This window comes from Diceros bicornis, chromosome 8 (assembly GCF_020826845.1).
Source record: "Diceros bicornis minor isolate mBicDic1 chromosome 8, mDicBic1.mat.cur, whole genome shotgun sequence".
Lineage (NCBI taxonomy): Eukaryota > Metazoa > Chordata > Mammalia > Perissodactyla > Rhinocerotidae > Diceros > Diceros bicornis.
In genome coordinates, this window is record NC_080747.1 from 78,067,171 (window position 1) to 78,092,458 (window position 25,288).

Here is a 25,288-nt window from a genome sequence, read left to right on the forward strand (position 1 = left end):
CAAATCACATGCTTGATGGTGACTGGAGAGGGTTTATCAATATATTTGGAAGATGGAAAAATTTAACAAAAAGAGGAAATTAATTCTGGAGGATGGGCAGCTGAAAGGCATTGGGAGGAAAAAATATTTGGAAGTCATTAGATATCTCCACAGGGAGATAGAGTTGGCAAAATGGCTGATTTTAAAAAGTTAACCATTATCCCAGCAAGTCTTCTGAAAGACTGTGGACTAGCTTAATTTATATTTACCTCCTTAGAAATGTTTCAACACTTAAAGACTTGGCAAGGAGACCACAAAGTAAAGACATTATATACTTTTCCAAAATAAACACTACTAATTGTAACATTTCATCATATACAAATGGAAGGGGTTTTCTTTTTGTTAGTTTTTGTTTGTTTGTTTTTTTAACAGTTTCAAAATATTTGAAGAAAGGAAATATTTCCTTTCCCTAGGAGGCCCAACTATGTTTCAGGGTTCCTCAACTCCCCGTCCAGAACTGCAGGCGTGATTTGATGCGTATGTGTATTTTTTATGAGGTGTGTCAAGGTTTTATCAACTTCTCAAAAGTGTCAATGGCCCTGAAAAGTTTAAATTCACTGCACTAGATCCTCTTTGGGAGCCCCTTCCAGCTCTCAACGCACAGTCATTCCACGAATCTTTGTTCATCAAACCTAGGTTTTGTTGCAACTCCTTCCCACACATGACCAAGAAAGCATCGATGACTGAAATCGAAGTGATGCTCTGAGCAGCGGACTGAGGCTGGAAGCTGGCCCCGGGGCCGGGGCCGTGAGGGCGCGAGGCAGCGCGGCTCCCCAGGTCCACTCATCATGCCTCAGCCGGGCAGCGGCGCTGGGGCCGCTCCAAGCGCGTGGAGAAGGGTAATCCCTCCGCTAAGTACTTGGCTCTCAGTCTCCAATCACTAGTGGGAGCTGGAGAGGGCAAGTGAAAAAAAAAAAAAAAAATTCCAGAGGCCGCCGAGGAGCGAGAGGGAAAAAAAAAGTCCCGCGGCGGCGGCAGAGCGGCCGCGGCGGCCAGAAGTTGAGGGCGCGGCGGGCGCGGGGCGCGGCGGCGGCGGCCCGACGGTGCGGGGGCGGCGGCGGCGGCGCCCAGGACGCCGGGCCCGGAGCGCGGCGGCGGTAAGGCGCGCGCGGGCTCGGCGGGACCCGTGCCTCGCGGGTGGCGCTGTCCCGGGGCGCGGGGGTGGGGGCGCGGGCGCGGGCAGGCGAGCCGGCGGCTGCCCGGGCTTTGTGCGCGGCGGCGCTGCCGGGCCCCCGAGGCCTCGTGCGCGGGCTGGAAGGAGTCGGGGCAGAGGCAGCGGCGGGCGGGACACGTGCTCCGGAGTTGGGGCAGGAGGGACGCGCCGAGGGCTGGGCGGGAGGGCGAGCGCGGGCAGCCGGCGTCCCGGGATGGGAGGGAGCCCGCGGCCGGGGGCGCGCCGCCACGGGGGCAGGAGCCGCCGAGCCACCTGCCCCGGCCGCCCCCGGGAGCCAGCGCTGCGGCGGGGGAGCGCGGCCGGCTGGTCCCCGCGGCTCGGACCTGCCTCCTCTGTCCCTCCGTCTGTGCCCGTCTCTGTCACGTTCTCAGCGTTTCTCTCCCTCCGTCCTCTTCCTCCCGCGCTCTCTGTCTTTCTGTCGTTCCCCCTCCCCACCCTCTCGGGCTGTCTCTCTGGCTCGCTCTCCCACCTCCTTCTCTCTCTCTCTGTCTCCGTATCTTCTTCACTCTCGGTCTCGCACACACTTTTGGTCTCTCGTTTAGAGGCTGACTTGCTGCTCCTTGTCTCGCTGGGTCTCCTCCTCTGTCTCCGGCTCTCTGCACCCCTCAGTCTCCTAGTCCCTGTTTCTGTCAGAGCTCCCTATTTCTGTCTGTCCCTTGCGCTGTTGGGATCTCACACAGGAGAGGAGAGTCTCCGGAAGTTGTCCCGTGCCGTGTCTTATCCCTTTAGAGCCGCGCCGCTCCAGCTGGAGGCTGGTCCTTCGTATTTGTTCTCCATAGAATGGGAACACAATGGTTTCCTTCAGTTATTAGGAATTGCTCTTTTCTTAGTCACCTTGCCACCAAGGTGAGGTCAGTGAGCAGCCACAAAGGTGCCAGTGAAAGAAAACAGAAGAAGAGAGCTGTTTAATTGCCTCCAACGTATATAGAGAACGTAACGCACGTATCTGTACTGAAGCAGAACCACCTGAGAAAAGGCTTCTGAATTCCGGAAAGAAACACAAAAGCCTCCACCAATAATGATAGGAGGCAGCTAAAAAGTATTTGAAAACAATTTGAAAAAGCACTTATGGAAATTTCTTGCCATACTAAACTGATGCCAACTAATGTCTGTTTTCTTACGTATATTTTTACAGTTGTAGTGACAACTCTCCTAATTATTGTTTTGGCAAAATTATGGGAAATGTCCTGTGTCAACTAGAACATTTGTCTTTAAGAAAATGTTCAGTCTTTGTACTTTTCTACCTCTTTACACTCTAGTGATCAAGAAGAATTATTTCTAACTGCAACGAAAATAGGAAAGGATTTGTCAGTAATTTTAAAACATGAGACTTTCCAGAGATCAATAATTTCTTTGGAAAACTTGCACTATAAGGATGTTTTGAAGGATATTACATCTTAGTGAAATATGCAAGTTATTACACACTTAGATCATTGTGCGATACAAAAAAAGGTGGTGTGCAGTAAGCAAATCATAGTAGTGATGGTTTTTTATGAGAAACATAGCTGGGAAATTAATTGCTCTGATTTTCAGTTTTCTTATGCATAATGTACCTTTGTTTTTAGCAAAATATGGCCTAGGGCTACAAAACTTGATACAGTGTGTTATTTGTCCAATCTGAATTACCATTTAGAAAACCACCTTTTCCTTTTGGTCACAAGATATAAGTTGATATGATCTCATTACTCATGTGCTAGGGTCTGCTGATGAATTTTAATGACACTGATTTGTAATTTTAAATCAAAATGTTAGTTTTTAGTAAGTTAAACTCTTGATTTATGTCATGTTAGTGAATCATCACTATTTCTAGGGGCTTTGCCACCTCGTCTGCCAGGTGCTGCACACCATTTAGTCCAGGCAGGGACGTCTGAAGTTCCCTGTTAGATTATTGTCCCTGCGGGGCCTGCTGCCTCTACTCATGGCATGTTGATGTGTGTCCCTCAGAATGTTTCACTCGTAAAATAATATTTATTAAAAGGAAATTGACTTAATTTTTCCTCATAAACTTTGAAAACCGTGTGAGATGACCTGATAAATTAGTTGTGTGATGGTAAATGCTGATTGTATTATTATTTGTTTAAAAGTATAAGGCATTTTAAAATGTGGTATCTTTTGGTATGTATAGCACCCTCCACTCTTCCTCAGCACTCAAGTGGTATTTATCATCTAAGTCTAAAGTCAGTTGTCACCTACTCCAACCTAGCAAATCTTTTCCTAATTTTCCTGAGCCCCTGAACTCTGCCTCTTGGCCTTCTGTGCATACCTCTCTCAGCGCTCACCTCTCGGCTGGGTATCACTTGCTTGGCTCTTCCTCGCTGGACTGTTTTCTCATTGAGGTGAGATAGTGTTCCTTTTCCTTCCTTCTCTGAATTTCAGATGCCCAGCACAGTACGTGGCATATGATAGATTCTCAAAAAATCCTTGAAGGTCGATTTGTTCTCTTCCAGTTTGTCTAGAACTTGTGCTACTAATTCTTTGTAGATGTAGTAGCTAGAGGGAAATACTTTAACATGGTCTAATAGCAGATCATAGAGGGATGAAAGAGTCTTAGAAGGCATCTCATTATACACATTAATATTAAAGATGAAGCAGATGAGGCCCAAAGAGTTTGAAAACTGTGCTCAGAAATAGACAATGAAGCCACGTGGACTGTGGAACTGAGTCTGTGCCACAGTTCTTTTCCCTGGACTTACGCTTGCCTTCTTTCACTAGAAGTAGATAAATCTGTCTATTATTAGAAGCTAACAATTATTATCTAAACTCTGAAGATTTCTTCTCATGGCAACCAATAAAAGCCATGCATGAAATTTATCAATTTGCAATAACTGATAATCATTTGTTATACATATGTATGGAGGTAATATTTATCTTTTAGAACATTGACCTTTAAGTTCTTTTATGTGCTAAGCTTTGTTCTGGGTGCTAACTATGTCATCTTGGGCAGACTAATTATTTCTACCTGCAAAGATTTAAGCTTTCTGGACTTAAATTTTCTCCTGCGTAACTTTGTGTGTGTGTTGAAGCAGGGTGGGGAGAAAAGAAAGGCAGTTTGGACCAGATTAGGGGCTCTTTTTGAAGTTTTTCTTCAAGACCACCACTTTAACTCCCAGAACAACTGGAAATTCATCTGTTTTACATATCAGACTTCCCTGGGAGCTTTTGCTTGAAAAAAAGCTAACAGTTTTAAAAAAGCTCAAAGATCACTTCACTTGATGTTTTCCAACCTCCCTTCCAGTTCTTGAATTTCATAATCAAGATAATTTCTAACTTTTCAATCTGCGTATCTGTAGGATGGTTGATAAAAGTATTAAGGTTACAAAGAGAGACTGATTTTGCCTGAGAGAAGCTCGTTTCAGGTTTCCATATGCCAAACGTGGCATGAGGGCAGAGATTGAAGTAGAAGTGTTGTGACGTACAGAGGCGGGCCAGAATTCAGGGGAGGGCAGGGCCAGAGGTAGAAGTGTAGATTTAAAAGTCATTCACATTGAAATAATAAATAAAATTGGGGAAAAATAAAACTTTTTAGGGATAGATTCTGGAGAGAGAAATAAATGAAGATTTAGGAGTGGACAAGAAGGACATTTTATGTTACTTCTGAGTATTTTTGAGGCTCATCTATACTATTAAGATAAAAGAATAATGTGTAACTTACATCAGGCAATAATCTGCTTTCATGATTTTTAGAGCATCCACTTACATGCCAGTTATCCTAATTACATTCATTTTTACTAAAATATTTGAGTGCCTCCTCTCTGCCTGGCTTTATTATGTACTTTGGGGACACTGCAGCCATAAGAGACACAAAGTCTTTGCTGTCATTGAATTTGCTTCTAGAGAGTGAAAACACAACTGTAAACAAGCACACGAGTAAGATCACTTCCAATAGAGAAAATTGCTGTTAGGAAAATAACACAGGGGGATAACGATGGTAGTGACTGAGGTTACTTTGTATGGGGTGATGAAGGAAGGCCTCTCCAAGGATGTTCCTGAACAACAGGCAAGAGCCAGCCCAGTGAAGATCTGGGAGAACTTCCTGGCAGAGGGAACATTAGGGCTGTCTCTAAGGCAGCAGCATGCTGGGTACACACTGGCCAGTGTGGTTGGACTCAGGCAATTAGCGGAAATGGCAGGAATGAGGTCAGAGAGATAGCCAGGCCCATGTCATGAAGTATGCATTTTATTCAAAGTACGTCTTATTAAACCATCCTGGAGGATTTTCAACAGAAGTGAGCAAATGTGAGTTAACATGTCTGTCTGTAGTGTGAGCAAGAGTGTCTGAAGTAAGACAATGTGGGAGGCTATGAGAAGGATCTAGCTCAGAGTTTGGTGGTTTGGCCAAGGGTGGAACTTGGAGAGATTGATCAGACATTGTTCTTATCACTGAATAAGAGTCACTAAATTGAATCATCTTTTTTTTTTTTTTGCCTTGATCTACATTGAAGCTACCCACTGGTTCTACAGTTGCTTTTACTTTTAAAATTCAGACCTCAGCACCTTCTCTCAGTTTCCGGATGTTACATTTTTATCTTCCTTCAAATACCTTCTGGGCTGCAAGCTTCTTGGCTCAGAGGCTGTAGTATATCCTGGGATGTGTTGTGATAAGGTTCTCTGGACTACCTGGGGATGGTTGGCTCTTTCGACTAATATCTCTTCACTTCATTTTACATAAAGTTTGTGTTCTGGTTGCAAAGTAAAGGAAGCAATCAGAATTCTTCTAATCAGGTTTGAGCGTCATTGTTCTCTACCCCTCAGCTTTGAAAACTTTGCATGCTTCTTGAAAGACTTCCCTGTGAAGTCCGCATTGTTAGACCTGGATCTCGCTCTTCGAGTATCTTAGCCCTTTGCAGAGAGCTAGTGTGCAGTAGGCATTCAGTAAACATTTGTGGAATGCTCTGGATGCAGTCTATTAGAGACTTGCAGTTTTGATTCTGCTTTAGTTTTCCTGTCTTTCAACAAGTATATGGCTACATGTGCCTTCAGCTTTAGAAGATGTTAATTAGCAAGTTTGGAAATGATTTTTCTGAAGGTTGTATTTACTTACTGGCTAAAGGAAAAAAGATACATGCCAATATATCTTTTTATAACATTTCTTGCCTGGCTGTCTTGAGATAAACAGTTTACTCATTTTTATAGCAGATAGATATGGATTTAAACAAGTACAGACACATCTGTCACTAGTTAATTTGTTGATTTATGAATCTAAAATGATTCCAAGGAAGTCTGTAATGAGGGTGCCTTTGTCTAAGTCAATCTCTTGATAGAAATCAGTGAGTGTTATCTAACTAATACACTTTAAAATCATCTATAAAAGGTACTAAATTATCATCAGTTCTTTTTCTGGAAACAAGCTACTGTTCTGCTGCTGTTCAATAAACATTTATCCATAATAGTGCACATAATGGGGGTTATCCCCAAATCCTTTGTCTTATTACAGAATGAAGTGCTCTACTCAAATTGGTGGCACACACCTCGGTGTCGCCTTATTTTTATGTATCTGGCAGTTCTCTTTCACTGTTGCTTTAGAGTCTTTTCAGTTAAGAATCCCTTCTGTATCTGAATGTCTTCTCTTCCTGTCTTGCTCCATTTTGCTAAAACCTCATGCGTTATTCCCTTTGACTTCTATGTTAGATGTCTTTTGTTTGCCTCTCAACCCTCTACCTTACACTGTCTGCCCAGGATGATACCTGGGTGAACTGCTCTGATTTCCAGATGGCTGGGGTCATTGGGGAGCCCCAGCAGGAGATTAGAGGGAGGGTGGAGAGAGGGTCTTGGCTCCTTCCCTGCTGGATCAACTTGGGCTGCCTGTGTCCCTGCGCTGAAAGTCACTGCTCCTCTTAAGGGAGCCGCCTTCATATCACTCCTTCCAGAATCAAGTAACCTCTGGAATAGCTCCCCTGCTTTTCCTGCCCTGACTGACTCCACTGCTCTTCGGGTTCTTTTACACAGCTGCTTACACCTTATTAAATTGTTTGCTTGTAAATAACGCCCCTTAAACTTATCAGAAGTTATAACAATTAAAGTCCCATTTTCTGTTGATTGAGCTTCTGAAAGCCTCCTCCTTCTCAGAGTCTTCCTGGATTGATAAGAGCTGGTGGCTCCCTTACTCTGTTGAGCATCTGCTTTCCACTGCAAATTATATGCTTCTATCGCTGCAACAATGGCATGGAAAACCCAAGTTGTTGTTGTGTCAGTATTTTTCTGTCAACCAGCTGATTGGTTTAAACTTTCTACTTGATAATCTGTATATCTTCTACATATGTCGTTTGCTTGTTTCACTCACTCTTTTATTCATTCATTAATGCAGTGCATATTTATAGAGTCACTAGTTAGGGCCAGGCGTTGTGCTAGGTGCTGTGGATACAAAAAGGTAGATGTTTGCCCTTATTTGGGATGAGGACTAGGGAAAGGGCAGGAAATAAAAAACTAAATATAATATTTACAAATCAAGTTTGTGATGAGGGCTGTGAAGGAAGTAAACAGGGAGCAGTGGTAGAGAGTAGTAGAAAGGACTATCATTTGCTTGAGATCACAAGTACCTGAAAAAGGCAGGGGCATTTCTAAGTGGCTTTTGTTGACCTGTATCTATTACACGGGCTCTTCATATGTGAATATGACGCTTTCCCCAATGACACAAATAATAAATCTTCTTGGTAGGAGAATTAGAAATTGCAGGTAAACCTACAGAAAATAAATTGCCTTGTACCATTACCTATTTTGTAGAATTACATTCTAGAAATTTTTAGGCCTAACACCATTGCTAGTTATTTCTATCTCATCACATATTAAATGAAAAATTGGAGTTTGAAGTAGTATGAGCTATTTGACTAATTCAGTTAAGCAGTTTACGTGTAACAGGATGTTCTGCTTGATTGCATTTTTCTTCCCAGTGTGTTCCAGGGGACAGTGGTTTTGTGAAATGTCAGGTGTGTAGCCAGGAAGGATCCCACGGGTGGCAGCATAGCTCGCTGTTAGCTGTGGAGACTCTGGAGTTTGCCTGCCTGGCTTGGAATCTTGGCTCTCACTTGTAAGCTGTGTGACCTGGGGCAAGTTACTGAACCCTCTGTGTCTCAGCTTCATCATCTGTAAAATGGAGCTGACAATAGTAGCAGTTACTTCATCGGGTGTTTTGAGCATCAGGATAGGGAGTGTTTGTAAGGTGTCTAGAACAATGCCAGGCACGTAGTAAACACCACAGAAGCATTTGATGTGTAAATGAATGATCAAAGAAATCTGAGAATTGCTGGTATTTTAAACTGCAAGCCTTCTCTGAGCCTTTATTATGCTAATATGCATTGTGACAGTCCCCAAAAGGGGTATTTGACCGTGGGACTTGTGTGTTTCTTTGCATATGTCATTGGACTAATGTTTCTCAGAACACATTTTGGGGAAAAATTGATACAAATAATTGACTAAATGTTTCACCAGTGTATTGTCTCTTGAAAGAAAGGGATCATTCTTATCGCCAAGACTTGTTCCTCTACCTGTCACACCTATGGTAGAGTTGGAACCCAGTCCTCATGTTTCCCCCGCCTTTTTCTTTTTAAAGGTAAAATGAATGTTTTTCTTCATTGCCCAGAGAAAGACTTTCTGCCAGTGTAGATGTGAGTATACTCTGGGCCTCTGGGGCTCACTGAGCCCAAAGTTTACAGGGTATAATATTTTCTAAAAAGCTGCTTACTATTATTTTTTCTAATAATAAAGAATACATATTCATTGAAGTGAACTTGGAAAGTATAGGGAACTGTAACAAAATAAAAATCACTCATTCTTCTACCATGCAGAGATAGCTGCTGTTAACATTTTGGGTGTTTTTTTCTTTACAAAATTGGGAGCATAACATAATATGGTTTTGTGTGCTGCCTTTCTTTTTAACTTGACTTTATTTACATAATATTCTCAATCCAAGACATGCAGGGATTTCTGGCCTTCAGACGATTAGTAATCTACATTTCAAAAGCGCTTCCTTCCTTACTTACCAAATTCTGTGGCCAGAGACAATATGAAAATAAAATGGTGTATCTAGAATGAGTTTCTGTCTCATTTTAAGTATTCTTGGAAATTGGAACCACCTGGTAAGCAGTTGGAAGTTGTGTTTAAAAGACCTGGAGTAGGTGACCTCAGGTTGCTTCATTTTTATGAGTCATTCCAGTGTTCTAGCCAGCAGCCAGATGGACACAGAAGCATCCATGACATGCTGCTTTGGAGGCATGACTTACTCATCCGAGTGACTGTGAGTGAACTTATATAATGTTGAGATTAACTAGGAAAAGTTATCGGGCGAAACCGGAATTATTCCAAAATAAATGTAACTGTTATTTAATTTTTAAATAATAAATCTGTTCCCTCTGTTGCATGTTGGAGGTTGAGTTCTAATAATATGCTAATATGGAGGACAAACATTGTCTCTGAGTATTTTATCTTGTCCTGTAATTTTGAGTAGGAAATAATATTGCATTTATATGGCAGTACATAATGTAAAGACTTTATAAATACTAATTGTTGTGTTACTCTATGTACTTCATAAATGATGGATGCTGTAGTGATTAAAATATATCTACTCAAGAAGTCCTTTTTCATTCAAAAGTCCTTATTCAACAATTTTGAATCTTCATCTCACTCAAGATTAAATCAATCACTCTTTAAAACTCTTATCTGTAACATCTATAGCAAATGAAAATATTAAAACTCTTTCTGAAGAGGAAAACCATGCTACACTGTTTAATTGAATTAAATTAGCTTTTCATGGAAATTTACCTAGAAGCTATTTCTGGAACCAATTTGGAAAATGATCTTTGTATTCTGTGGCATTTGTGTTTGATTATGTTTTTCTTAGTAATTCTCAATGGAGCTGTCTCACTCCTTGCTTCAGTCATCAAACCCTTGCGATTTTCGTAGGCAAATTAGGTATTTCCTACCACATAATTATGCATATTTATGGGATAATGTATATTTCCTCCTTAAATATAGATGGTATAAGATATTCTTAGTTCTGTAACTTAAAATTATCTAAATTTTATCATTTTAGCATTCTGTAGAGTATGTTAAGGCTGAGATAAAACAGTCATATATAAATTAACATCTTCCAAAAAATGGTTTATAGAATTTGTTTTGACACCTTTACTAATAAAAGCAGGTGCTGTAGTTTATAAAAAGGACAGATAATCCAAAACTACTTGTGAATATACTGCCTTGAAACAAACTGTATTTCAGATACATCAGATATTTTGTGCACTACTTTTTGCATTCTCTCTTACATTGCAGTCTGTTGTTTTACAAAGCCGTGAAGAAATGGAAAATTGCTCGGAAAAACTCAAGTTTTAGCTGTAAAATTTATCATTTCTTATCAACAGTTTGGGAATATATTTTATATTCTCGGTACAAGGACTATAACTTAATGCCTTTACTTCTTGAATGCTTCAGATTTAGCAGTTTAAAGATAAAACTAATCTTTTCTTTAAACTTTTGCCTTATCTGCCACGATGTGAAAGTCAGAATTGTTAGTTCTTTTTCTACTCAATCCTGTGAATACATGAATGCTCCTTTGCATTCTCTTTTCCTCTCCTCTTCCTACTTTTCCTCTCCTTCTTCCCTTCTGTTTTTCTCTCTCACTTTTGCACTTGATTTGAAAACTCTATTTCCTCTGACTGCTTTTTCTGAGGGTGGCAGGGGGAGTTTAAAACATGCTCATTTCTAGGATCCTGAACCTCTAGACTGTTTCCAAGGTCCTTACTAGCTTCACCATCCTCTGACTGATTGGAGTTTTGACTAAGTGTAATTGGATTGATGACTTGGTAGTCAGTAGACGTAATCTTAAAATATTTTAGTAATATCATAGACTGATGATAATAGCAAGATGCATTTCCATTTTGTTATGAAGTCACTTAATTATATCATTTCACTCAAAATATTTTTATGAAATGTCCATGTTTTAGACATTTAAAGAAATGCATTCTCATGGCTAAAAAAGCTAAAAACAGAGCAGACATATGAAATATATTGTAGATATTACTTGAATCTAGGCAATTTTCATTCCTTTATGTAATCTCTTTGATATACAGAAATCTATAATTGCATTATATAGGTTTTCATCAAATCCTCACTAGCTGCTATTTTATTTGAAATTTCATTTATTTAATATAATTGTGGTTTGAAAGCTATTATGCATTCTTAAACATTTTTCTTGTAACTTACTAGCATGCAGCCTGACTTACTGTGAGACTGTAAATTCCTTTTTTGGCTCATTTCTCTTAAACCTGGAAGGTATAATGCAGTTTAACAATAATATTTTACATCTTTAGTTCATGAATAATGTCTTTCTTACAAACGGAATTATTAAATATTTATGCAATATGAATGAACTTGGTGCCATACTGTAAATTAAAGTGTGTCAAAGAGATAATTGAGTCTTGCTCTTAGGGGGAAGATGTTTAAAATCATGGATGATACACTATTGAAAAATAAATACAGAGCATAAGTAGACTGAATATGGGAGACAAAATGAGAAGTTAATGAGAACATTTGTGAAGTGCTAAGGTGATTCAGTCTATTATTCTGTCTTTAGGTGATGCCATCGGGGGATGTGTTAGGAAGGCTAAGATTGGTCTTCCATGATTTCACTTTCAAAATTTAGTATTATATCCTCCAAATATCTTAGTTTTCTTCAATATAAACCACCACTCTATTCTTGGAACTGATTTGCATTTTTTTAGCTTGTTTGACTTCTTGGCTTTATGTTTCATTCCTCAACCAAATTGTGTGTTCTAGTTGAAGTATGGCAGCACTTCCTGAGTCCTTGTTGGCCTTGTCCGTACTCTCCATCGTTATGTAGAGTCTGTGAGACTGAGTCTTGACATCCATGCTGTTTCCTTGTAGTCTTCACCTTTCTAGACTGAAAGAATGCTCATCTTTCTTGTATTCCTTCATAGGGCTGTCGTGGTCCACTTGATCATTTATTTTTATTTGCTTGATTTCCTCAGTTTCTAAACCTTTTTTTCCTTCTTTTTTGGTGAAAGTAGAGTTATAATTTTTTCACCCAGCAGCAGATAATTTTGGAGTACTGGGCTGTGTTGGAGTAGAACTGCATGTAGTATGTCAAGTAAAGATGAACTATGGTTTTAATAGGATAAGAACCATGTTTTTTGTTCTTGAGTGATGTTGGTGCCATTGTTAGCTTTGTTGGCCTTGAGAACACATTAATGGAATGACTTTTAGGCTCCTTTTTATGATAACTAAGGCCCATTATCCTGAGAAGTACAGTCTGTATACTTCCTCCCCTACATGCGTAACCCTATAGTTTTCCAATTTGAATCTTCTTGATGTTTTCCCCCTAGTAACTTATAAAGTTTTGGAAATATTGTAGGTTATCCCACTGACTTGGCATTTCACTTGCTGGAAAAACTTAGTATTTTTTGCAAACCTGGAAAATTTAATCTGCATTTCCTCTTCTGCATCATGTATAAAGATGTTAAATAAGACCACTTCCAGCCCCTTCCCTATTTATAGTTATCCTGCCAAAGTAATGCCTTTTTTCACTGTCGTCTTTGTTTCTCCAGTAAAAGTTCATCTAATCCTATGGTGACTCAGTTCTTTTTAATAACTTTTGTGGTAGTACCTTGTCAAGGGCTTTTAAAAAAAGCAGAGTAGATTATGTCCACTGGTTCCTCCCTCAAGGCTCCACACAACTTTTAATTTGCCAAGATGTGATTTTGCCTGAAAAAAATCAAAGCTAGTCCCCACCATTGTTTGCTAAATTCTTCAGTGACCTTATTCTTTAGCATATATAGACTTCACAAATTTGTCAAATTGCCAAGAAATAATTATAACACTAAATTGGGGAAATTTGAAAGACTGTGGATGGTTGAAATACAATTATATATAAGCAAGCAAGCAAAAAAAAAAAAAGAGGTTACCATGTTTGAGTCTTTCCTATATTCCAGGCAATGTGCTAAATAAGCCCATCACGTTTGTAGTAGTGATTGTCCTCTTCATTTTACAGATGAAGGAACTTAAGGCTCAGCGAGGTTCAGCAGGTGGTAGTCCAGGACTCTAACATAGGACCCTCTGATTCTAAATCCACACTTACGTGTTGGAGGCCTGTTAGGGACAGATGTTGTGTTGGTTACTGATGATACAAAGATGGCAAACACTCAGCCCTGGTGGTGCGAGAACTTGGAAAGACTCCTGAGGGAAGGAAGAGACCTTTGTTTAACAACTGTATGAGATGGTAATTGCATGTGGAGTGTTCTGTGAGAGCAGAGAAAGGTTGATCATTAAAGAGTGTTTAAGATAGAGACTTGGATTAGAGACTTGATCATATTTTGAGAAGAGAGATGGAAAAAGAGAGAAAATGTTTAAAATATTTGGAAAAATATATTTTGAACCTTAAATGATGTAATCTCCTTTTTATTTCCAGTTATAAAACATGCAGAGTGTACTGTCAATGTTTTTTAGAGCAAGGTTACCACGTCTTTACTAAAATTGACTTCCATTTGATCCACATATTTTGTGTGTGTGAGAGTGAGAGAAAGAGAGAGAGAGAAGGGGCATTTAACGTGGGTTAAACTTACTGACGTATTTTAGTGAATTTGGAAAATCAGATAGCTCAGGTAATTTGTTAAGAATATAGAGAGGCAAATGGTGAAAAAAGATCATTTAAAATTGATCGATTTATCTAAAATGACATTTTTAAACTTAAAACATTACTTTGAAGGAAGCACTATATCATGTACCTAATAGTAAACATTAGATTGTGGGGCTTAGCAAAAGTTTGGTCGTTGGAAGGGACCAGAAGGTATGTACTAAAAACACAATAAAAACCTTCAAGGAGAGTTTGATCTTGAAACTCTTGTGATCTTTTTTTCTAATATTTAAATGACTCTAGATCATCATCTGTAATAGAGCTATCACGTGTATTTTATCTCTTCAGTTTTGATTTGTCAGTATGTGCTAGAGTGGAAGGAAATAAAATCACTGCAGTGGTTTCCAGGCTGGTTTGCAACTTGCCAAAATCGACATTGTCTGCAGTCAGATGTTTACTTCATATCTTCACACGTCTTTTCTAGAAAGAATCATAAAATATCCTCTTTGTTTCAAGTATAATACTGTTGTTTTTTGCAGGGCAAAATGCACTGGGGATCTTTTGGCTGTGACTGTGGAGTTTAGCTGAAGCAGAGTTATTAAATTAATAAAGAAATCTTTGGTTTCCAAAATAACTGGATTAAATGTGTATTTAATCTGGAGCCAAAGTACTATGAGGAAAACAAAGTTTAAAATAGATTTAGGCATTAAAATGGTAAACTTAAAAAATTTTAATATTCCAAATACTATCTGTATGTTAAATCAACACGTTTTTGCTAGTCCAATAATCACCATTTTTTTTTTAAAGATTTTATTTATTTATTTTTTCCCCCAAAGCCCCAGTAGATTGTTGCACGTCATAGCTGCACATCCCTCCAGCTGCTGCATGTGGGACGCGGCCCCAGAATGGCCGGAGAAGCGGTGCGTCAGTGCACGCCCGGGATCCGAACCCGGGCCGCCAGCAGCAGAGCGGCACACTTAACTGCCAAGCCACGGGGCTGGCCCCAATAATCACCATTTGATTTTCTAAAGGAGTATAAATATTACAAAAGCATAACTATACTATAGTATAATTTGTAACAAATAGAAAACTTCCTCAGTGACTCCTTATATTCCAAAATACAATTTTTCCATTATGGAAAATTGTATTTATGTTGAACATAAATAATCAGATATTTGCTTCACTAATGATCCAGATTATTTTAAAATCATGTTACTGGACTTAACGATGCGACCTCTGTTCTGCGACCTTGTGTATTCTCGAGGCTTGTTATGCATGTCAAGGGTATTTCCTTTTATTTGTTTTAATTTTACCTGCCATTTAAATCATTGAATGACCCTTCATAATTTTATTATGAAACCATATAATAAGGAAGGACTCGTTGATTATTTTTTACTTTAACTTTCTTAATCTCATATAATTCAAATCTTCTTTGTGTTCTCATTTCTCAGGTCAAATAATTCTTGTCTTGCAATTTCTCATCACAGTAATGGATGAGATAGAGTAATATGTTTCAGTACATTTCTTATTCTTACTTTAACATTTTACATCTGTTTTCTTTTTCAGGGGAGGGAGGTAAGTCGTATTTTGAAAAGAGCACACGATTGGGAGGCAGGAAAGGCCAAAGTTTTGGAGCCTCATGCAGATCACTGAAATAAAAGATTGGCCAAGCTCTCAAAGGTCTTTCTGGCTTTGAAAGACTGTGATTCTGTAACCCAAATTGACACATCTTCTCAGAGGTTGGATTTGTAGTATGGCATTAGTTTCTCGAGAGCAAGGCACCAGGACTGTTTCATGTATGTATTTTTTTTTTTTCTTCAGGTGGTTTTTGGAATTTCAGAGACAAAAGAGAATATTCACAAATTAAGTCCCTTCCAAACCTTATCACCTCTGAGATATTATAATTTTCTACATGAGAGACTGATACTTACAAATCATATAATTATACTGTGTACCATTTTATATACTTTTATAAATAAACCCTTTATTTGGGGATTGTAAATAATTTTGGTCAGTGGGAAGTATTTCTGCTGCAGTCAATACTGTACTCCTTTCTTGGAATTATTTCCTAAGAACTTGAAGGCAGTTGTTGAAAAGGTTTTGTTCAGAAGTCAGATTCAGTTTCATGTTTGACTGGATTGGATTATAATGGCTAATTTTACTATAGATAAAATATGCAGAGCATGCCAGCAATGTGATAAATTAGTTTTTGTGATTGTAACTTTTCACTAATCAATAAGAGATGGTTTCTGTGTACCTTACTTATTACCTTTGTTTCTGTGATTCTCCGCACTAAGTATTGTCTTTTAAAACCCTTTTTAACATAAAAGCAAAGATTGAATGAGATTGAAATGTTGTACAGTTAAACTTGTTCTCTCTATAGGATGTCAATGCCCATTCTGTTCTTTTCCTAAAATATTCTTTTTTCATATTTTTCTAGAATTGCTTTAATGTTCAGATTCATTTAATATGCCCAGGAAACTTGATATATTATTATTTTCAAGTTGATTAGTAATTTCCTTTTAAGAACTGTATTTTCACAAAGCAGCCAGCTCTATTATTTTTATATGTGTGAAGATTTCAGTGGTATTTTCTAGATTCTCCATAGCAAATTTTTAATCCCAGCCTGCTTCTGTGCAGCCTTTTCCTACAGAATGTCAGTATGTGTTGAGAGAATCTGTGCTAACAGGAAAATTATACTTATTAAGCTAAGTAAAATGTAATTGAGAAAACAAATCGTCAGTACTCCTGAAAATTCATCCTGAAGCATTTGCTCTTAACTATAAATCGGGAAGCTGCCACTGAAAACTATAGAACTGCTTCTTTTACATGAATTGTTTGCTCTTATGAGATAAGAGAAACAAGATAAGGAAAAAATTGAAGTTTTTACGAAATGCTGAAAGTGTTCTTGTCCATAGCGAATGGATTAGGGTTCATGATACTAAAATTCTTGAATCAGAAATGAGAAAGAATGTGAAACGGGATAAGGCAAGTCCTCGTCGTATGGACTCTTTTCTTGGAAGGTGGATTGAAAATGAGAAAAATAATATGACTACCTTTACGTCCAACATGGATCACTTTATCTATAGAATTTATCATACTATTCCTTTTACTTGTGCTTTTCCCTTCTTTTGAAATCTGATTCGTAGTTTACTTTCAGAAAATATTCTGTTAATCCCATTCACCTGGACTCATTTCTTCCTTTTTTCTGCCTGCACCCTCTTCCATTCTTATGTACTCTGTACTGTATCAATTTGTAATTGCTAGTTCCCCTGAATTGTTAGTGTAATTAGCATCCTCACCATTACTGTATGGAATGCCAAAAACTGTTCTGTTTCTCCACATATTTCACAACATGGAATGTAACACCCGGAAGATGTTTTGTCAATGTTGTTTGACTGATTAAATTCCCTATTTTCTATGATTCTAACCTTTATTTCCTTGTAATTGTAGAAATTTTCACTTTAAGAATATGTGAGCCTTGGGATTTTTAAAAAGTGTGTCATTTATTGTATTTGTTTTAAAATACATCCTGAAACATGAAATAGGAAAAAAAAAATTCTCTTCTGTATTTTGACTAAAGCCAGTGTAGATGTTCTACGCTGGACTTTGCAGGCAGTTACGTGGGTTTGTATCCTGGCTCTCCCACTCAGCGTCCTTACCTGTGAAATGGGGATAATGAGTACCTACTTAAGAAGGATGTTGTGGGAGTTAAATGAAGTACCTAGAGCTCCACCTGGCATAGAGTAATTGTTCAAGAAATGTTCGCTCTTGTCCTTTATTTTAGATGTCTCTAAGTGGCATTGGCACTCAGCTTACTTTACTATGTATCTGTATAATATTGTTCTACTAAAATAGGATGAAGAAAATTTACAGAGTTAATTGATGATTTTCAATGAGAAATCATTTTCTTACAAAATGTTTCCAAATGCAAAATTTTTAGGTCACAGATATTCATTAAAGTATAAGTGCTCAGTTGGAAACAAGAAGCTCTTAGAAACAAAGTTACTTCCTTCCCTTTTTATTCAATTTGGGATCCTTCCATCTCTATTTCAAATGCTTGCTTCTAAAGGAAAAAGTTTACATAATGAAATAAGAGGATACGTTTTATGTTTTTATTAATTTGAGTGACATTTTCCCTTGCATGAATTATGAAAAGTCTGCTTAACTTTGGAATTAGTGGAGCCTGAAGAGAGGTTAAAGTTAAGCAGGTGTGTAGCTGTGTGCCTTGGTCAGTTTACACTGTTGCAGAGCCTTAATTAAAGTTCTATTAAACCGTGTGAACCGTGAACCAGTGTGGGTTTGAAAGTAGATAGACATCTGTTTCAAATATTATTACTACAGTTAGAAATTAATAGCCTTTTTTTCTCTGAAAGTCTGAAAGTTTCCCTTTTGAAACTTTTCACTATTCCCTTTGTTTTAAAATATTTTTGAGATATTAAGAGTATTTTAAAAATCACATTTATAATCTATAGAATACCTATACAAAAGGAAAGCATGGGAGTGTTTGAAAGTATTTTATCGAAGCACAATAGAACAAAAGCCCTCTTTGTTTTATGTTAGAAGCAAATTTCTATAGTTATGCATCAGAAGCATGTAAGGCAGCTTTCTTGATTGGGGACCTTTGTGCCCCTTGCTCCCTCCCTCTTGCTTTTTTCTTTATGAAGTGAAGGTTATGCTAGCTAAATTTTGGCATCATTTTGCTCACTTAAGCAATAAGCGTGAAGTGCCCTAATTCTTTTTTTTTCTTTCGTTGCCTCAATGAGATTAGAAAATTCTTCAGCAAATGCATTTCTTTAGCTAATTGTATATGTGTTTTATTCTTAGTTCTGGAAAGGAATTTTGATATCATATTTCCCTTGGACAGAATATTTAATGCGATCTAGAGGAAAAAACATAAGAAGTTTTCGATGAAAACTTTGTAAAATGCTGGAAGAGGTCAAGAAGGAAAAAAAGTCACCTGAAATTGCAGTGCTTGGAGTGTGTTGTTACTATTTTGATATATTTCCTTCACTCTTTCTTATGTGTTATTTTTAGACATATTTAAAAAACTGGGAAGTTACCATCTTAATTTTGTATTTTATTCTTGCTTTAAATTCTATTTTCAATGTTTTCTCATGTCATTAAATCTGCTTTAAAATATGTTAATTAATGACTGGAAAATATTCATTTGTTTGCATTTTTTTATTTGTCATCATAAAGAATGCTGCAATGAACATCTTTATGAAAAGATCTTTGAATGTTTATGTGCAGGCTTTTATATGTAAGACCAAATTGCTTTCCAGTGAAGTCATTCTAATTTATAATCCTACCAGCCAGTGTTATGTATTTAATTTTACTCATATTTTTAGGTGTGTTAATAAATATTTCAAATATATCCATGAAATCTCCATAAAAGCTCAGAAAAAGACAATACAAAATGTGAAAGACCCAAACAGTAAAGTAGTTTTGAATAAGTGGGAACTTGCCGTGTTATTTTTATTTAAAAAAAGAAAAATATCAGTTTTTACTACTTACAAATACTGACCATTCACTTTCATATATAATTTCATTAAATTTATGAAAGAGATACAGATTAACTCCAGTCATTTTTTTTGTTATGGTTCTGAATTATAATTTGTAACAATAGGAATGATTAAAAGATAAAGCTGTTACTTTACATAGAAATTCTTGAAGTCAGTGGCAGAGGTGACCTTAGCAAAAAATCTAATCCAAATTCTTATTTGATATGCAAAATAAAATTTAAGATGGTTTTGTGCTTTGTGAAAATGCCCTCGTATTGTAGCAGAGCTACAGACACTAAGTTGTCTGATTCCTGTTCTTTTCTTGCTTTAAAAAAATGTATGTTTTTAAATGAAACATTTCTTCATATTTAAGGGTATATAGCATATAAGTATACTGAAGAATAATAGAGTGAATGCTTTACATCTACTAGTCATCTTATGAAACAAAGTAGTACCAATACCTTTTAAGCCACCTGTGTACTTCTCAATTGCGTTTTGCTCCTTTCCTCCCCATCTGAGTAAACACTAACCTGAGTTTTGTGTTTATTATTCACTTATTTTTTAAAAATAATTTTACCATATGTGTGTATCTCTAAATGGTGTATTTTAGAGCATCATTCTGTAAGTAGCGTCCTTTATTTTTACTTTTCCCCTCTCAAACTTGTTTCTAAAGTTTATCTGTTGCGCCTGAAGCTGTATTTCATTTATTTTCATTATTTTGTGATATACTGTTGGTGAAAAGTCCGCAGTTTACTTTCCCATTTGCTTTTTGATAGATGGTTTCTAGATTTCTGCTACTATAAAGAATGATGTCATGAGCTTCTTGTATTGTCTCTTGGTGCACAGGTAGAAGGTACACGATGGGATTGCTTGGTCACAGAAAAGGTGCATTATAAATTTATAAGGTAATTCCATATTGTTTTCCAAAGTAGTTCACATTCCCACCAGCAGCATATGGTAGTTCCTAGTGCATCACATCTTAACCTATGCTTGATATTGTCAAATGTATTAAATATTTACTAATATCCAAGTCTAACATGGTATCTTATTGGGGTCATAATTTATATTTTCTTGATTGATAATGATGTTGAGCATATTTTCATGCATTTTATTTGTCCATTTGTCTCCCCATATCCTTCTGCTGCCAACACTATGAAAAATAAAAGTATTTTTTGCTGATTTTCTGTTAGATTATTTGCTCTTTTCTTAGTAATTTGTACTGATCCTTTTGCTTATTGTGACTACTATTTTTTTTTTTTATCAGTTAAGTGCGTTGCAAACATCTTCTGACCTGTGGTTTGTCTGTTTTATCTTTTTGTGGTAGCTTTTAATGAGAGAAGTTCTCAGTTTTAATGTGGTCAAAGTTTTAAATCTTTTCCTTTATTGTTTATAATTTTGTCCCTTGTTTAAATCACTCTTACCCACCCCAAGGTCATAATCATATTCTCTTCCATTCTTAATGCATCTGCAGTAGAATTTTGTTTGTGAGGTATTAGTTAAGGTCCAATTTCATTTTATTTCCACATGTGTAACCTATTGTCCATTCATTTCAGAGTGATTGTCCACTTGTTACAAAATGATTGCCTATTCTTGTCAGCTCTGTTATATGTCAAATTTCTCCCCCCTTCTCTCTGTCTGTATAAGTGTGTATACAGACGCGCTCACACACACACACACACACGAGTCCATTTCTGAGTTTTTCATTTTGTTCCATTAGTCTGCTTTTCTATTCTTGTAGTAAAGCTATACTTTCTTAATTATTAAAGTTTATTGTGGATATTGGTACCTGGTGAGGCAGCTCCTTTTATCTTTCCCTTCCTGTTTAGGAGAGTCTTGGCTATTCTTGGTGCTTTGCTCTCTATATAAATTTTTTTTTTTTCCCTTTTTCTCTCCAAAGCCCCAGTAGATAAGTTGTATGTCATAGTGGCACATCCTTCTAGTTGCTGTATGTGGGACGCCGCCTCAGCATGGCCGGAGAAGTGGTCTGTCGGTGCGCGCCCGGAATCCAAACTCGGACCACCAGCAGCGGAGCTCGAGCACTTAACCGCTAAGCCGCGGGGCCGGCCCCGCTATATAAATTTTATAATAAGGTTGTCAAGTTTTTAAATTAAAATTACAGTGAATTTAAATATGAATTTAGGGAGAAGAGTCATCTTTGTGATAGTCTTTTTCCTAAGAGATATCATTTCACTATTTCAGGTATTTTTTTATAGCATTTCACTTAAGATGTGAAATATTCTTCCTGGAGATATGGTGCATATTTTGTTAGGTTTGTTCCTAAATACCTTTTTTTTTTTTTTGCTATTGTAAATAGAATTTTTAATCATGTTTTCTAATTTTTTGTTGAATAGAAATTCACTTTCTTCTGTATGGTGATCCTATCTCCAGCCACTTTGTAAATTTTTACTATTAATTCTAGTAATATTTCTTTAGATTTTGAGGGGTTTCCTATGCAGAAAATTATATTCTATATGAATTATTATTCTTTGTTTCTTCCTTTCTAGTCCTTGATATTTTATTTCTTTTTCTTGCCTGACTGTACTGTTTAGAAACTATAATAAATGATATAGAATAGAAATAGTGATAGGGGTTGTATTTTTCTTTTTCTTATAAGGAACTAAATCTAACATGTCAGAGTTAAGAATAATTGATCTAGGTTTATATATATGTTTATCATGTTAAAGAGATTCTCTTAAATTTCTAATATATGAAGTATTTTATTTTTGTCTTCATCATAAGTAGGTATTAATTTTTATCAGATTATTTTTCTACATATTTGAGATCATGATAGTTTTCCTCCCTTCCTCTAATATCTTTTTTTCCCAGTTTTATTAAGATATAATTGACATATAACATTGTATTAGTTTAAGGTGTACAACATAATGATTTGATGTGTATATATTGCAAAATGATCACTACAGTGAATTGAGTTAATATTCATCACCTCACATACTTAAAATTTTTTTTCTTGTGATAAGAACTTTTAAGGTTTACTCTCTTTGCAACTTTTGAATGTAGAATACAGTATTGTTAACTATAGTCACCATGCTGTACATTACATCCCCAAAACTAACTTATAAATGGAAGTTTGTGTCCTTTAATCTTTTCATGTGATGGATTACATTTATTTATTTTATAATGTTAACCACTCTCATGTTCCTAGGATAGACTCAGGTTGTATAATTAATTATCTTTTTAATAGTCTGCTAGATTTGTTTATTTATTTATTTATTTTTTGTGAGGAAGATCAGCCCTGAGCTAATGTCTGATGCCAATCCTCTTCTTTTTTTTTTTTTTTTTTTTGCTGAGGAAGATTGGCCCTGGGCTAACATCCGTGCCCATCTTCCTCTACTTTATATGGGATGCCACCACAGCATGGCTTGACCAGTGGTGTGTCAGTGTGCGTCCGGGATCTGAACCTGCGAACCCCGAGCTGCAGAAGCGGAGCATGCGCACTTAACTGCTGCGCCACCCGGCCGGCCCCAATAGTCTGCTAGATTTTGTTTGCCAATATATCATTTATGATTTTTGCATATATGTTCACTAATGAGATTAGCTTTTTTTTTTTTAATAGCAGCTTTATTATTCCTCCAACATCCTCAACTCTAGGCAGTGAGTAATTTTTGTCTCTATAGATTTGCCTGTTTTAGATATTCCATATAAATGGAATCCTGCAATATTTGATCTTTTGTGACTGGCTTCTTTCACATAACATTTTTCAAGGTTCATCCAAATTGTAGCATGTATCTGTACTTAATTCCTTTTCATTGCCAGACAATATTCTGTTGTATGGATGTACCACATATTTATCCATTTGTTTGTTGATGGACATTTGAATTGTTTACATTTTTAGGCTAACATGAGTAATTACTGCTATTAACATTCATGTCCAAGGTCTTGTGTGGGCATATATTTTCATTTTTCTACCCAAGAAATATATATATATATATATATATATATAGTTTCTTATAGGAGACATGTAGGAGGAACTTCCAGACTGTTTTCCAAAGTGGCCCCAGCATTTTACATTCCTACCAGCAGTGTATGAGAGTTCTAATTTCTCCACATCCTCATCAACATTTATTATTATCTGTCTTTTTGGTTATAGCCATCCTAGTGGGTGTGAAATGGAATGTCATTGTGGTTTTGATGTACATCTTCCTGATGGCTAATGATGTTAACCATATTTTCATGTGCTTCTGGCCATTTATATATCTTATTTGGAAAAATTTCTGTTTAGATCTTTTGACCATTTTGTAAATTGGGTTATCTATTTTTTTATTATATAGTTGTGTTCTTTATATATTCTAGATACAAGTCTCGTATGAGATATATGATTTGCAAATATTTTCTCCTAGTCCCTGGGTTGTCATTTTTACTTTCTTTCTTTTCTTTTTTTTTTTCTGAGGAAGATTTGGCTTGAGCTAACATCTGTACCAGTCTTCCTCTATTTTGTATGTGGGTCACCGCCACACCGTGGCCACTGACAAGTGCTGTAGGTCCACTCCTAGGAACTGAACCCAGGCTGCTGAAGCAGAGCGTACTGAACTTAACCACTAGGCCACGGGGCCGTCCCCTTTACCTTCTTGATGGTGTCTTTGGAAGCAGAAAATTTTTTAATTTGGATGATGCCAAATTTATCTGTTTTCTCTTTTGTTTCTTGTGCTTTTGGTAGCATATTAAGGAACTGTTGCTTAATTCAGGGCCATAAATATTTACACCTATGTTTTCTTGTAATTACAAGTTTTCACCTTCATTTCTGAAAGATAATTTTGATGGATATAAGATTTATGGTTGACAGTTTTCTGCTTTTAGCACATGAATATCATAATCCCAGTGCGTTTTGACCTCCATTGTTTCTGATGAGAAGTTAACCGTTAGTCTTATGCAGTTTCCTTGTACGTGCTGAGTCATTCTTTTCGTTCTGCTGTCAAAATATTCTTTGTCTTTCATAATTTTTACTATGATGTGTCTGGGTGTGGATCTCTTTGTATTTATTCTACATGGGGTTTGTTGAGCTATCCGGGTTATTGTTTTTAATTAGTAGTTTCTGGTACCTGCTTTTTTTCCAGTGTATGAGTCACTTTCCTGTTTCTTTGTATGTCTTGTAGTTTTTTATTAAGAATGGACATTTTAGGTAATATATTGTAGCAACTCTGGAATCTGAGTCCTGCCTTCCCTTGGCTTTTGTTTTTGTTGTTATTTGCTTATTTGTTTAGTGACTTGGCTGGACTGCTTTAGATAAGTATTTTCCTTCTGCATCGTGAAGCCTCTGCTATTACTCCTCAGAGGTATAGCCTTGGCTTGAGCACAGTTATCCTGGGATAACAGTGGTTTTAGCAGGGCTCTTTTGATGGTCTCTTCCCTGATTAAACTGTTTGCCTCTGTTGTTATACTACTCAGCTGCTAGACTCCACTAGTTGCTGGCTAATAGTTCTATTGTTTGTGACAGTGCTCTGGGGCATAAATTTCTTCACAGCCTGGTATAAAAAATTTCAGGCTATTTTGCAGGGGTGGTTTTTGAGGCCAGTGTTTGAAGTTTGTTCTAATCCCAGGAGGGCTCTTCTTAGCTCTTTACCTAGTTTTTTCTGGTTAACTAGCTAGCCTGTGGTTTAGCTTTCCCAGGATAGATCATATCAGAGTTATAAGTAAATGCCTCAGTGAGAAGGTGCAGAAACACTTTCTGGTTTTATTTCACTAGATGTCTTATATTGGTAGACTCCATTCACGCAGATTGGAATACCTTAGGAGCAGAAATGTTATAGCAAGAAAGTGAAATACAAAGAAAATAATAAAACACCACTTATTCATCGATTACCAAATGTCAACAATATTTTTACAGAGCTACCAGCCTCCTCTAAATTCCTTACCACTAGAATCTTCATTGTCCCTAGAGTGTCCTTAGGCTTGAACTTTCCCACACCTGCTGTTTCAGTTAGTCTCTTTGGCAAGAGATTTGAGGCTCTTTATTCTTACGGATTACCTCTCCCTCTG

General features: G+C 37.1%; 1 protein-coding gene across 1 annotated transcript in view; it reads left to right on the forward strand.

The window, feature by feature from the left end:
- The first annotated feature begins 1,099 nt into the window (after positions 1–1,099).
- The window catches only part of BMPR1B (bone morphogenetic protein receptor type 1B), a 389,790-nt gene continuing 365,601 nt past the window's right edge, over positions 1,100–25,288 (forward strand). The window contains exon 1 of the mRNA XM_058547530.1: positions 1,100–1,136. The gene's annotated coding sequence lies outside the window, so the exon portion shown is untranslated. The remainder of the gene's footprint in view (positions 1,137–25,288) is intronic.